The sequence below is a fragment of the Chrysemys picta genome, chromosome 1 (genome assembly GCF_011386835.1).
Source record: "Chrysemys picta bellii isolate R12L10 chromosome 1, ASM1138683v2, whole genome shotgun sequence".
Classification (NCBI taxonomy): Eukaryota; Metazoa; Chordata; order Testudines; family Emydidae; genus Chrysemys; species Chrysemys picta.
The window spans coordinates 306,038,116-306,053,978 of NC_088791.1; the positions used below are offsets into that span (position 1 = coordinate 306,038,116).

Below are 15,863 nucleotides of genomic sequence, written 5' to 3' on the forward strand. Positions count from 1 at the left end.
TAGCAGCGTTAGATCAATTTAACTCTGGACCCATCCATATGACAAAGCCATTTTTGTTGACTTAAAGGGCTCTTAAAATCGATTTCTGTACTCCTCCCCGACGAGGGGATTAGTGCTGAAATTGACATCGCTGGGTCATATTTGGGGTAGTGTGGACACAATTCAATGGTATTGGCCTCCGGGAGCTATTGCAGAGTGCTCCATTGTGACCGCTCTGGACAGCACTCTCAACTCAGATGCACTGGCCAGGTAGACAGGAAAAGCCCCGCAAACTTTTGAATTTAATTTCCTGTTTGGCCAGCGTGGCAAGCTCATCAGCACGGGTGACGATGCAGCGCTCATCAGCACAGGTGACCATGCAGTCCCTGAATCACAAAAGAGCTCCAGCATGGACCGAACGGGAGGTACTGGATCTGATCTCTGTTTGGGGAGACGAATCCGTGCTATCAGAACTCCATTCCAAAAGACAAAATGCCAAAATATTTGAAAAAAAATCTCTAAGGGCATGATGGACAGAGGCTACAAAATGGACCTGCCGCAGTGCCGCATGAAAATTAAGGAGCTCAGGCAAGCCTGCCAAGAGGCAAACAGCTGCTCCGGGTCAGAGCCCGAGACATGCATGCAATTCTAGTGGGGGGGCCACAACTACCCCACCCCTGTCCGTGGACACCTGCAAGGGGGGAGTCTCACGCAACAGGGATGAGGATTTTGGGGATGAGGAAGAGGAGGATAGCGCACAGCACACAAGCGGAGAAACCATTCTCCCCGACAGCCAGGAACTGTTTATCACCCTGGAGCCAATACCCTCCCAACCTGGGCTCACGGACCATGAAGCTGGAGAAGGCACCTCTGGTGAGTGTACCTTTGTAAATATAATGCATGGTTTAGAAGCAAGTGTGTTTAATGATTAATTTGCCCTGAAGACTTGGGATGCATTCGCGGCCAGTACAGCCCCTCCTTTTAAATGGCCAACCCAACGGGTGCTTGGTATGGGAAAGGAGGGCGCTGCTGTTTGAAACCATTCCCACATGTTATGAAGGTTGAAGAAGCCGAAAGACTGTGGCTTACCATGGCTGCCTGCAAGCCAAATTCTGTTGCCCGGCCCTGCGTGTGTGATCTCTCACACCAAACCAGCAGGTCCTCAATATAAGAGGCAAAATGTGACCTTATACTGAAAGCACATGTGCTATGTAATGTAACAGCTTGGTTCACCATGAAAAAGTCTACCCATTGTTCTCTAAAATGTGTCTTTTTAAATACTACTCTCCCTTTTTTTCCCTCCCACAGCTGCAAATGTTTCAACACTTCCCCTATCATCTCCGTCCCAGAGGCTAGCGCAGCTAAGAAGGTGAAAAAAACGCACTTGCAATGAAATGTTCTCTGAGCTCCTGCAGTCCTCCTGCACTGAAAGAGCTCAGCAGAATGCATGGATGCATGGAGGCAAACAATGTCAGAGTCCAGGAAAGCAGAAAATGAATGCGAGGACAGGAGGGGCGAGCGAGATGAGAGGTGGCGGGAGCAAAAGGAGAGGAGGCGTCAGAGCGATGAGAGGAGACAGGATGCAATGCTGAGGCTACTGGGGGATCAAACCGATATGCTCCGGCGTCTGGTGGAGCTGCAGGAAATGCAGCAGGAGCACAGACCACCGCTGCAGCCCCTGTGTAACCGCCTCCCCTCCTCCCCAAGTTCCATAGCCTCCTCACCCAGACGCCCAAGAATGTGGGGAGGAGGCTCTGGGCACCCAAACACTCCACCCCAGAGGACTGCCCAAGCAACAGAAGTTTTTGAAGTGAAGTGTGGCCTTGTCCTTCCCTCCTACCCTCATCCACCACCCCACCTGGTGCTTCCCTCCTCACTCATCCCTCCCAGGCTACCGTGGCAGTTATCCCCCTATTTGTGTGATGAATTAATAAAGATGTTATTGCCTTGGGAGTACCCGGGAGCCCATGACAGACAACATGAAGAAATTTGCTATCGAGGCAATATCAGCAGAGCAGAGTTGCAGCGGAAGCGGTGCATGATGATGGTTTGCAGGCCTACTGCACCGTCTGCTGCCAGCAGCACCCAGGATACAACAGCGGTGGTGTTTGGTGAGCTGAGCTGAGTGGGCTGCACTCTTGCCGTGGTATGGCGTCTGCGCGGAAAAAAAGCGCGAAACGATTGTCTGCCGTTGCTTTCACGGAGGGAGGGACGACTGACAACATGTACCCAAAACCACCTGCAACAATGTTTTTGCCCCATCAGGCATTGGGAGCTTAACCCAGAATTCCAATAGGTGGCGGAGACTGCGGGAACTGTGGGATAGCTACCCACAGTGCACCGCTCCGTAAGTGTTTTTGATGATATCTGCTGACACAAATTTTTAAATATTTTCATTGTCGTCTATTATTAGAATGAATATATTACACCACCATCTCTACTGGAAACCTAGAGACCAAGCTTTCCAGTGGAGTAGAGGTTTTTATTTCTAGGCCCAGTGACAAGATAGCAGACTTTAACCCTATCACTGGCTATTTGGTATAGCAGTGCTTTTTAAACACTGGTCCAGGACTGAATTTTAGATTTCAGTCAAGCTATTTTTACAGCTGTTGATATCATATGTTCACTGGTATGTTGGCTGGTTTTAGGTCAGGAGGTTTTAATCCATCTTTCTAATAAAAGGATCTGCATTTCTTCCACTTCATTTTGGTGATATCTTACATGTATTTTGGAATTGAGACCATTTATTCTACCTGGTCTTATTGTGTGTCATTTTGCATACATTGAGTGATTTACTATCTGATGTAATTGGCAGAGATCCAGAACACTTCCCTAGTTTATCACACCTGTCATAGGATGCCCTCTAGAGGTCACAACATGACAACTGCATCTGCCTCGGTTCCCACTTTAGATTCCCCAGAAATCATCCAAACAGTCGTTTCTGACTATCTATATCCCCTGTGGGGTTAATTTATTACATGAGCCCCATAGACATAAGTCCCACAAACATAGTCCAGAATTCACCAGCATAGTCCAAACAGTATATGTAACACACCAAGTAGAGCTCCAGCAACTCTAATCAGAACATAAGAATAGCATACTGAGTCAGACCAATAGTCCTTCTAGCCCAGTATCCTGTCTTCTGACAGTGTCTGGTGCCAGATGCTTCAGAGGGAATGAACAAAACAAGGCAATTTATTGAGTGGTCCACTCCATGTCTTCCAGTCCCGGCTTCTGACAGTCAGAGATTTAGGGACACCCAGAGCACTGGGTTGCATCCCTGACCATCTTGGCAAATAACCATCGATGAACCTATCCTTCAGGAACTTACCCAATTCTTTTTTGAACCCAATTATACTTTTGGCCTTCACAACATCCCTTAGCAATGAGTTCCAAAGGTTGACTGCATTGTGTGAAAAAATATTTCCTTATGTTTGTTTTTCTAATTCTAATAAACCTTTTTTGACATGGGCCAACCAGATCTGCATGTAATATTCAATGTGTGGGGATACTATGTGTGATGTTACAGTCTATATGATTTTATAAAAATATGCTAATGAGTGAATATAATGTAACTGGAATATGCTTCGTGCAAAAGGTCTCTTGTAAAGTATCATTATAAAGCTTATAATCTACTGAGTGTGTTCATCCTATCTGTATAAATGTATCACTCTTGTATCTAAAACTAGAAATATGAAATATAACTCTGAGGGCCTACTGTAATTATGAAAAGTGTGGGCAATTAATAGTGGTTTGGAATCTTGATGACTCCCATCAACCAGGACAATTGACTATGAATGGCTCTGTTTGCAGGCAAGCCTTCCTATGAGTCAGGCTGGGAGGAATGAAGGCTTGGGGTTTTACAGTGACATGTGATCATGTCACCTGAACTGGAATCCATCTTTAACCTGGTGCTTTTCCAGTGAGGAGGGGTGGGAACTTAGAGGGGCAAAGGATTCCCACCTTATGCAAAAGATATTTAAGTGGGTGGAACAGAACAAAGAGGAGCCATCATGAAGAATCCCCTAGCTACCACCTGAGCTGGAACAAGAGCTGTATCAGGGGAAAGAATTGTGCCCAGGCCTGGAAGGTGTCCAGACTGAGGAAAAAACTTACTGAAGCATCTCTAAGGGTGAGATTATCTGTATTCAGTTTGATTAGACATAGAGTTGTGTGTTTTATTTTATTTTGCTTGGTAATTCACTTTGTTCTGTCTGTTATTATTTGGAACCACTTAAATCCTACTTTCTGTATTTAGTAAAATCACTTTTTACTTATTAATTAACTCAGAGTATGTGTTAATACCTGGGTGGGCAAACAGCTGTGCATATCCCTCTATCAGTGTTATAGAGGACGAACAATTCATGAGTTTACCTTGTATAAGCTTTGTACAGGGTAAAACGGATTTATTTGGATTTAGACCCCATTGGGAGTTGGGCATCTGAGTGTTAAAGACAAGAACACTTCTGTTAGCTGCTTTCAGGTAAGCCTACAGCTGTTAGGGGACGTGATTCAGACCTGGGTCTGGGTTTGCAGCAGGCTAGCGAGTCTGTCTCACCAGGCAGGGCACTGAAGTCCTAAGCTGACAGGGCAGGAAGACAGGGGCAGAGGTAGTCTTGGCACATCAGGTGGCAGCTCCCAAAGGGGGTTCTGTGATCCAACCCGTCACACTATGAATTTATATAGTGACATTATTATATGTACTATCTGATTATGTATCCCTTCCTAAGGGTTCCTAACATTCGATTAGCCTTTTTGACTGCTGCTGCCCCCTAAGTGGATGGTTTTTGGAGAATATCCATGATGACTCCAAGATCTCTTACTTGAGGTATATCAGCTAATTTAGACCTAATCATTTTGTATGCATAGTTTAGATTGTTTGTCAATGTGCATTACTTTGCATTTATCAACATTGAATTTCATCTGCCATTTTGTTGCCCAGTCACCCAATTTTGTGAGATCCCTTTGAAACTCTTTGCTGTCTGCTTTGATCCTTGGGTGGATCCTGATATTTCCTCTCTTCATTATGAAAACTGACCATTTATAGTTTAAACCAATTTGCCTAGTATTGAAGGTAGGCTTACTGGCCTATAATTACCAGGATCGCCTCTGGAGCCTTTTAAAAAAATCGTCACATTAGCTATCCACCAGTTATCCGGTACAGAGACTGAATCGGCGGGTAGAAATCGACCTCTCGGGGATCGATTTATCGCGTCCCATCGGGACGCGACAATCGATCCCCGAATCGACGCTCTTACTCCACCAGCGGAGGTGGGAGTAAGCGCCGTCGACAGAAAGCCGCAGAAGTCGATTTTGCCGCCGTCCTCACAGCGGGGTAAGTCGGCTGCGATACGTCGAATTCAGCTACGCTATTCACGTAGCTGAATTTGCGTATCTTAAATCGACTCCCCCCTGTAGTGTAGATGTACCCTCATTTAAGGAATTGGTTACATAAAACAGTTAGTAGTTTGCAATTTCATATTTGAGTTCCTTCAGCACTCTTGGGTCAATACCATCTCATCCTAGTGACTTAGTACTGTTTAATTGATCAACTTGTTCTAAAACCTCCTCTGACACCTCAATCTGGGACAGTTCTTCCAATTTGCCACTTAAAAAGAAAAAGAGAGATTCTCCCTCACATCCTTTGCAGTAAAGAATGATGCAAAGAATTCATTTTGCTTCTCTGCAATGGCCTTGTCTTCCTTGAGTGCTGCTTTAGCATCTCAATCATACTGTGGACCCACTGATTGCTTGGCAGGCTTCCTGCTTCTGATGCACTTAAATTTATTTATTTATTTATTTATTTTGCTGATAGTTGTCTTTTGCTAGTTGCTCTTCAAATTCTTTTTTGGCCTCCCTAATTATACTTTTACAGTTGACTTGTTAGAGTTTATGTTCCTTTTATATTCCTCAATAGGATTTTATTATTTTTAAAGGATTTCTTTTTGTCTCTGATCTCATTTATTCTATTGGTTAGCCATGGTGGCACTGTTTTGGTCTTCTTACTGTTTTTTTAAAATTTGCAGTATCCCTATTATGGTGGTTTTAAAAAGCTTCCATGCAGCTTGCAGGCATTTCACTTCTGTGACTGTTCCTTTTAATTTCCATTTAACTAGCTTCCTCATTTTTGTATTGTTCCCCTTTTTGAAGTTAAATATTACTGTGGTGGGTTTCTTCTGTATTTTTTCCCCTACAAGGTTGTTAAATTTAATTACATTATGGTTGCTGTTACCGAGTGGTTCAGCTACAGTCATCTTTTGGACCAGATCCTGGGTGCCTCTTGGGACTAAATCAAGAATTGCTTCTCCCCTGATGTATTACAAAACTACCTGCTCCAAGAAACAGTCATTAATGGTGTCTAGAAATGTTATCTCTGCATCCCATGTTGAGGTGATGTGTTCCCAGTCAATATGGTGGTAGTTGAAATCCCCCATTAATACTGGATTTTCTGCTTGCTTGCTTGTTTGTTTGTTTGTTTGTTTGTTTTTGTAGCCTCTCTTATCTCCCTCACATTTCACAATCATTGTAACCATCCTGGCAAATGGTCGGTAGTCTATTCCTACTGCTAGACCAAGGGTGGGCAAACTTTTTGGCCTGAGGGCCACATCTGGGAATAGAAATTGTATGGCAGGCCAGGAATGCTCACAAAATTGGGGTTGGGGTGTGGGAGGGGGTGAGGGCTCTGGCTGGGGTGCAGGCTCCGGGGTGGAGCCAGAAATGAGGAGTTCAGGATGCAGGAGGGGGCTCTGGGCTTGGGCGGGGGAATGAGGGCTCTGACTGGGTGTGCGGGCTCTGGTTTGGGGCTGGGGATGAGAGGTTTGATGTGCAGGAAGGTGCTACGGGCTGGGATTGAGGGGTTCAGAGGGCAGAAGGGGGATCAGGGCTGGGGCAGGGGGTTGGGGCACGGGTTCCTGGCCAATGGGAGCTGTGGGAGCATTGCTTGGGGGAGGGGGGCAGTGTGCGGAGCCCCCTGGCTGCCCCTACTAGTAGGAGCCAGGGCGGGGCCATGCCACTGCTTCCGGGAGCCGTGTGGAGTGGCCCCTGACCCTGCTCCCTGGCTGGAGTGCCAGTGCAGGGCAAGCCCCAGACCCTGCTCCCCAGGGGAACTCGAGGGCCTGATTAAAATGGCTGGTGGGCCGTAGTTTGCCCACCCCAGTGCTGGACTCATTAATCAAGCATGGAATTTCTGTCCATAGAGATTCTATAGTACTGTTAGATTCATTTAAGATTTTTACTATATTTGACTTTATGCTGTCTTTAATATATCATGTGACTCACACCAGCATGACCCACTCTGTCATTCCTATATATTTTGTACCCTGCTATTACCATGTACCATTGATTATCATTGTTCCACCAAGTTTCTGTGATGCCTATTATATCAATATCCTCATTTAATACCAGGCACTCAAGTTCACCCATCTTAGTATTTTGGCTTCTTACATTTTTATACAGGCACTTACAAAATTTGTCAATATTTAGTTGTCTGCCTTCCTGTGATGTGATTGAATGGGATTCTCTTTTTTTGTTTGTTTGACCGTTTCTTTTCAGTGCTACCTGTACTTTATCAACTTCTATCCTCTTTACCGGGATATAGAGTGTCCCCTTTAATAAATCCTCCCCTAACAGATGTCTGTCTGAACCTTGTGCTCCTCCACAGCTGTCGGTTTTCCTACAGCCCTTAGTGTAAAAACTCCTGTACGACATTTTTAAGTTTACATGCACGCAGTCTGTTTCCATTTTGGTTTAGGTTATAGGCTTTTCCTTTCCCAAGAAGTTCAACCCCACTTCTCCAGTACAACTCCCATGACTTTCCCTACGTTGCACTCCCAGCCGTCAGTTTTCTCTGACCCTCTGGATTCTGCTTTCCACTGAAAGAGCCAGCAGGCATCTCCCTCTGCTGCTCTCAGCCTGCAACCCTCTCCAGTCTTCTCTGGTAATGGCTCCTGGCTCAGGAAGGATAGCTGGCTAGCCCCTTCTCTGGGCTTCCTAGCCCTTTGCCTTTTTCAACCTCCCTCCCAGTACTAACTTTGGTTCTTGAAAGTCAGCAGGACAGTCCCTGCTCTGGCTTCCTGATGATAATTCCTCCCTCTTTCCAGGGAGGGCCTGCAGAGAGCTTTCTACTCTGTGCAGCTTTCCCTGAAGATCATCCCCAATCCCCTGACTACCCGGCCACTCACCCCTGCTCCATTACTAACTGACTTTCACCCACTACCCTGACTCACTTGGTTTCTCCAATTCACCAGTTCTCCATGGGTTTCAGTGTCTGTGTGTTTCTCTCTTTTAGTATCTCTCTGGTCCTTTATAGCACCAGTCACTGCCCCATCTTCTTAACTGGCCAAACTGGGAACACCTGTTCTGGCACAGGGATGCTGCACTGGCTTCATTTACTGCAGTCAGCCACCCTCTCAGAGCCTCATACTCTGTTTTCAGTCAAGGAAAAGGTACTCTAGAACCAAATTATGCCTGCAGTATATATAACAGTGTATAAAGTTATCATCTATGAAGGATATAAACAGAAATCAAACTCACCCCTGCCTGGGTAGCACATAATGCGTATTACCACCTACTCAGGCCTGGATGATTAGCCTTGTTCAGCAATGGAACCAAACTCAAATGTGTGATACGTCTTGGAACTATAGTCCGCTTTAGTTGAGTCTGTGCTTGGAGTTATCTGGATATTATGGGTTTGTACTTAGCCTGCTGCCGCAGCAATTTAGGACCAAAAAAAAAAAAAGAGATTTCACACAAAAGTTCTGCCAGCTCCACAATGGTGCAGCTGGAAGAGTGCAGGCAAAACTGGATTGTTATGAATGCTACTATGGGATACCAAAGCGAGGGCCCAGGTCTGCCATTCTTACTCAGTTAAAACTCCCACTTACTTCAATGTTTAATTAACTCAGTGGGAGTTTTGAGTAAGTAATCCCTACATTACTCTAGAAAAATGACAGCAAGTTAATGTGGCCCTGAGTAGTATAAACTTCTTGTTGACAGAAATCACACTTCAGTATAGCAAAATACAAGTTTCAGAGGATGCCTAAGCATCCAGGGCAAATGGCGGAGTTGTGAAAGCTTCATCTTAGGCTGCCAGGGACTCAGAAAAGTCTATGGCCCTTTACTGTAGAGTCTACTATATGCAGGAGCATGGAGCTCCACTTCTTTCCTGACATAGTCGTTACAGCTGATTTTTTTTTTTAAATATATCCTTTCAATGTGAATCACATGCCCACTGATTACTACAGTTACTGCTGCCCCTCCCAGTCTAGATAGCATGATATATATTAACTTATCCAAAATAATTGTGTAGTAAATTCTTTGAGGCTCTCAGACTTCTCTGCACCATTTTACTACTAAAGAGGAGCATATGGTTCAGAATATGTAATCTATGCCTCACTGATTTGTTAATCTTAAATGTTTTCTTTAATTAATCATAAAACAGATTTTACAGTCTTACATAAATAAACTAGTTCTAGAGTGAGATTTCAGCTATCGTATTTTTAATAAATCAGAAGCTTGTGTTATTTAGGACTTTAGAAAGGCCACAGCTGGGAATGCACCGTTAATAGACTCAAACAGATGGATGCTGACAGGTCTGTGAACTAGTCACACCATTTTTAGCAAATGTTTTGCAGCAATCCTAAATTGCAAATGCTACTTCAGAAATAAACATGGAATTTCCTTCATCGGGGTACAAAGCATGAAAGTGTGACTTTTAAATAATCTGAGTTGAAGCAGATGATGATATCTATTCACAGCTCAAGAAGCAATGCCCTGATTATACACTTCTCAGGCCTGCTTTTCACAATAAAGTTTTTGAATTGAGGAAAGCAGCAGAGGGTGTTTGTAGATGGAATGAAGTGAGCACTTTCCACAACAGCTGATTTCACCTTTTTCCTCAGGACACTAAATAATCTCCATCTGTAGAGATCACTGTTTAGAGAAAGTGAGTACACAGGCTCAGAATAACTGTATAAAGCAGCTGACAGAATAAAATAGTACAATAATGGAAGGTGCTAGAGGAGTTCATGGGAATGATGAGACAACTGATGGGAAAAGGGCTGCTTTTTGATTATAGAATTCATGGGTTGGGCTGTGTCTTCCTATGGCAAAACCAATGGGAGGCACAAATTACTTCCTTTTATCTGGCTTAAATATGTAGTCTTTCAAATTAATTGAATGCCACCTTTTTTCTTATATCATGAGGTAAATGGGAGCACCCAATTTTTCTTCTCTAAATACTTCATTATTTTATCTACCTCTATTAAATCCTCTTATTTGTCTCAGTTGAGATTGCCAAAGCCATGCAAGGGATCAAACCTCCCAGCTCCCTTTGAAATGAAAGGGATTTGTATGACCAAAGCCTGTAGTCGGCTTTGAAAATCTTAAAACTCCTCTCTAAGTACAAAGTTAATCTTTTCTATCTCTCCTCAGACAGAAGTCTTTCCATGTCTCTGATCATTTGTGATGTCCTTCTCTGAAGCTTTTCTGTTTCTGCTACATGTTGGCTTTGGCATTGCCATTAGGGGTGCCAGGTGTCCAGTTTATGACTGGAAAGTCTGGTCAAAAAGCTGTGCAGTCTCCAGTCAGTACTGCTGACTGGATCCCAAAATCTGGTTACCACAGTAACCGCAATCGGCCTTCACCACTGGGAGGATGGGAAGAGTAGCTGCTGGTGGAGGAGCTCCGCTGATGGAGAGAAACTTAATCTGAGGAATGCTCCAATACATCTGTTAGTCTATAAGGTACCACAGGACTCTGTCGCTTGAAGTTAGTAGAGATATTCTGGATTCTTATAGAAGAATGGCGCTTTATCAGCCTGGCTTGCTTCGCAGTATCACTTCTGAAGGTAAGGAAGCTTTGGTTTCATAAAAGAACAGAAGCAAATAGTTTTGCTTTAATTTTTCAAATTAATATTTTGGTAGCTACTGTCCCTCCCCATAATTACTGGCTCACTAGTGCGGGCAAATGCTTTTATTTCAATACAAAGTTGATAACTTGATTATGGCCCCAGTTAAGCAAAGCACTTAAATGCTTGTTTAAACATGTGCCTAAGGGATTCCATGAAGGACTTAGGCATTGCAACACTGAGGGTATGTCTACACTACAAAATTAGGTCGATTTTTATAGAAGTTGCTTTTTAGAAATCGATTTTATACAGTCGATTGTGTATGTCCCCACTAAGCGCATTAAGTCGGCGGAGTGCGTCCTCACTACCATGGCTAGCATTGACTCACGGAGCAGTGCACTTTGGGAAGCTATCCCACAGTTCCCACAGTCTCTGCTGCCCATTGGAATTCTGGGTTAAGCTCCCAATGCCTGATGGGGCAAAAACATTGTCGCGGGTGGTTTTGGGTATACGTCGTCAGTCTCCTCTCCTCTCCCTCCCTCCCTCCCTCCCTCCCTCCCTCCCTCCATGAAAGCAACTTCAGATAATCATTTTGCGCCTCTTTTCCTGAGTTACCCATGCAGATGCCATAGCATAGCAAGCATGGAGCCTGCCTCAGCTCACCGCTGCTGTTGCGAGCATTGTAAACACCTCGCGCATTATACTGCAGTATGTGCAGAACCTGGCTAAGAGATGGCAGCACGAGGATGATTGTGAGGAGGACATGGACACAGACGTTCCTGAAAGCACGGGATGTGGCAGTTGGGACATCATGGCAGCAGTGGGGCTGGTTGATACAGTGGAACGCTGATTCTGGGCCCAGCAAACAAGCACAGACGGGTGGTACCGCATAGGGTTGCAGGTCTGGGATGATTCCCAGTGGCTGTGAAACGTTTGCATGCATAAAGCCACTTTCCTGGAACTCTGTGTGTTGCTTTCCCCCGCCCTGAAGCACAGGAATACCAAGATGAGAGCTGCCCTGACAGTTGAGAAGCGAGTGGCGATAACCCTGTGGAAGCTGGCAACGTCTGACTGCTACCGATCAGTCAGGAATCAATTTGGAGTGGGCAAATCTACTGTGGGGACTGCTGTGATTCAAGTAGCCAATGCAATCACTGACGTTCTGCTATCAAGGGTAATGACTCTGGGAAATGTGCAGGTCATAGTGGATGGCTTTGCTGCAATGGTTTCCCTAACTGGTGGGGCGATAGACGGAACGCATATCCCTATCTTGGCACCGGACCACCTTGCCAACCAGTACATAAACTGCAAGGGATACTTCTCAATGGTGCTGCAAGCACTGGTGGATCACAAGGGACGTTTCACCGACATCAACGTGGGATGGCTGGGAAAGGTGTATGACGCTCGCATGTTTAGGAACTCCGGGCTGTTTGAGCAGCTGCAAGAAGGGACTTACCATATATACTCGTTCATAAGCCAAATTTTTTTAGTAAAAAAGGGAAGCACCAGAGAAGGGGGTTGGCTTATGAACAGGTATAGAGAGGGAGAGGTGGGACACAATCTCTCCCCCCAACAGAGGGAGCAAGGAGAGGCAGCAGAGACACAAGGGAAGAGGCGGGGACAGAATCTCTCCGCTTCTGGCCACGCTGCTCTCCCCCCAGCCTCCAAAGCAGCTGCAGCTCCGGGGTTGGCAGGCTGCAGCTGTGCTGCTCGGCCCCACCACCCCAGAGCAGGCTGTGGCCACACCGCTGGAGCATGCTGCGGCCGTGCCACCCGGCCCAGCCTGCTGGAACATGCTGCGGCTGCGCCGCCTGGTCTGGCCCGCCGGAGCATGCTGCAGCCACGCTGCCCAGCCTGCCGGAGCAGCTCCAGCCAGGTCAGAGACATCCTCCCCTGGCCCTCCCCAGATAAGGTGGGAAGGGATGGGATGGGGGTCCTGGGCTAGGGGTGTGGTCCCATGAGGGGTGGTCACAGGGGTTACTCCTCTGACTCCCAGTCCCCTCCCCCCCCCCAAAAAAATTTCCTCACCAGTTGCTGTCCCGGCCCGTCAGGGTCAGCAGCTGGCGCACTGGGACACTTTGTTTACTTAAGTTTACCTCCGTGCCTGCGGACGCTCGAGGTAAACAAACCATCTCATCCACCAGCAGCTTATCTTGATAGCCCGGGAGCAAAAGTTTGCTGACCCCTGAATTATAGGGTCGGCTTATGAACAGGTTATAAAAAGTTTCCATTGTTACTTATCCATCTTGGGGTTGGGGGTTGGCTTATAAACGAACCAGCTTATGATCGAGTATATACGGTACTTCCCAGACCAGAAAATTACTGTTGGGGATGTTGAAATGCCAATAGTTATCCTTGGAGACCCAGCCTACCCCCTTGCTCCCATGGCTCATGAAGCCATATGCAGGCAACCTGGACTGTAGTAAGGAGCAGCTCAACTATAGGCTGAGCAAGTGCAGAATGGTGGTAGAATGTGCCTTTGGACGTTTAAAAGCTCGCTGGCGCTGTTTGTTGACTAGGTTAGACCTCAGCGCAACCAATATTCCCATTGTTATTACTGCTTGCTGTGTGCTTCATAATATCTGTGAGAGTAAGGGGGGGGGGACGTTTATGGCTGGGTGGGAGGTTGAGGCAAATTGCCTGGTTGCCAATTTTGAACAGCCAGACACCAGGGTGATTAGAAGAGCACAGGTAGGCGCGCTGTGCATCAGAGAGGCCTTGAAAACCAGTTTCACGACTGGCCAGGCTACGGTGTGACAGTTGTATGTTTCTCCTTGATGCAAACCCACCCCCTTTGTTCATTTAAATTCCCTGTAAGCCAACCACCCTCCCCCCTTCGATCACAAAGGAAATAAAGTCACTATTGTTTTGAAACCATACATTCTTTCTTTATTAATGTATAAAAAGGGAGATAACTGATAAGGTAGCCTGGGTGGGGTAGGGGAGGAGGGAAGGACAAGGCCACATTGCTTATTGTAGCCACACTACAAATCAAAACTGTTTGAATGACAGCCTTCTGTTGCTTGGGGTATCCTCTGGAGTGGAGTGGCTGGGTGCCCGGAGCCTTCCCCCCCGCGTTCTTGGGCGTCTGGGTGAGGAGGATATGGAACTTGGGGAGGAGGGCAGGCGGTAGTACAGTGGATGCAGCGGCAGTCTGTGCTCTTGTTGGCTTTCCTTCAGCTCCACCAGATGCCTGAGCAGGTCCGTTTGCTTCCCCATTAGCCTCAGCATTGCATCCTGCCTCTTCTCATTGTGCTCACTCAATGCTTTCCTGGACTCTGCCACTGAATGCCTCCATGCATTCAGCTGTGCCCTATCAGTGCGGGAGGACTGCATGAGCTCGGAAAACATGTCATCATGAGTGCATTTTTTTTCGCCTTCTAATCTGCGAAACCCTCAGGGATGGAGATGATAGGGGGAGCATAGAAACATTTGCACCTGCGGAGGAATAAAAAGGGAGAGTAAAATTTAAGAAGATACATTTCTGAGAACAAAAGGGAGACTCTTTCACAGTGAATCAAGCAATTCACAGCAGACAGCACATGTGCTTTAGGTACAAGGTCGCATTTTGCCTTTTATATTGAGCACCTGCTGGTATGGTGACACATCACACATGGCTGGGCAACAGAATTCGGTTTCCAGGCAGCCATGGTAAGCCAAAGGGTACATGGGTTTGGCTTCTAATGCCTTCATAACATGTGGGAAAGTTTTCAAACTGCAGTGCCCTCCTTTCCCATAGCAAGCAATGCCGATTGGGTTTGCCATTTAAAAGGAGGGACTGCGGTTTTTGGGTGGATGTGCAGCACACACCTCCCCCCACTCCTTCTCATGGCTATTTGGGATGATCCCTTCACCCCTCCCCCTACCACGTGGCTACTCTCAGGGATGATCCCTTTTAGCCAAGCATAAACAGCCCAACATGCACGGAGTCCTTTTACTGTTCCCTTACAAAAATTCCCCTATTTAACCAGGTGAGCATGGATGATATCACTCTCCTGAGGCTGACACAGAAAGATATAGACTGAATGTTGCTTGAATGTGACCAAAACCCAGGACCATTCGCTGTCATGCTTTGTGCTGCAATGATTCCAGAATACTTGCTACTGGCTTGGCGTGGTAAAGTGTCCTACCGTGGAGGACGAAATAAGGCAGCCCTCCCCAGAAACCTTCAGCAAAGGCTTTCAGAGTACCTCCAGGAGAGCTTCATGGAGATGTCCCTGGAGGATTCCCACTCCATCCCCGGACATGTTAACAGACTTTTCTACTAGCTGTACTGGCTGCGAATGCATCCCAAGTCTTCAGAGCAAATCAAACATTAAACACTATTGCTTTTAAACCCTGTACTGTAGTTACAAATGTGAACTCACCAGAGGTGCCTTCTCTGGCTTCAGGGTCGGGGATCCCGCCTTGGGAGGGTATTGGCTCCAGGATGCTGAAAAGGTCCTGGCTGCCGGGAAGAATGGATTCACCTCTTGCCTGCTGCGCATTCTCCTCCTCCTCCATGTTGTGTGAGACTCCCGCCTTGCAGGTGTCCACAGACAGTGGTGGGGTAGTGGTAGGGTCCCTCCCTAGAATGCCATGCAGCTGATCATAGAAGCAGCATGTATGGGGCTCTGACCCAGAGTGACCGTTTGCCTCCTTTGTCTTTTGGTAGGCTTGCCTAAGCTCCTTGACTTTCATGTGGCACTGCTGTGTGTCCTGTTGTAGCCTCTGTCCATCATGCCCTGTGCGATTTTGGCATATATATTAGCATTTCTTCTTTTTGATCGGAGTTCTTCCTGCACAGATTCTTCTCCCCATACAGCAATCCGATCCAGTGTCTCCCCTTCGCTCCATGCTGGAGCTCGTTTGCGATTCTGGGGGGACTGCATGGTCACCTGTGCTGCTGAGCTCACCACGCTGAACAAACAGGAAATGAAATTCAGAAGTTCCTGGGGCTTTTCCTGTGTACCTAGCTTGTGCATCGGAGTTGAAAGTACTGTCCAGAACGGTCACATTGGAGCACTCTGGGATAGCTCCTGGAGGCCAATAACGTCGA

General features: G+C 46.4%; 1 protein-coding gene and 1 long non-coding RNA gene across 11 annotated transcripts in view; one reads left to right on the forward strand and one right to left on the reverse strand.

Moving 5' to 3' along the window:
- STARD13 (StAR related lipid transfer domain containing 13) overlaps positions 1-15,863 on the forward strand; it is a 445,413-nt gene that overhangs the window by 268,954 nt on the left and 160,596 nt on the right. The window lies entirely within an intron of this gene.
- The window catches only part of LOC135983321 (uncharacterized), a 39,584-nt gene that overhangs the window by 10,092 nt on the left and 13,629 nt on the right, over positions 1-15,863 (reverse strand). The window lies entirely within an intron of this gene.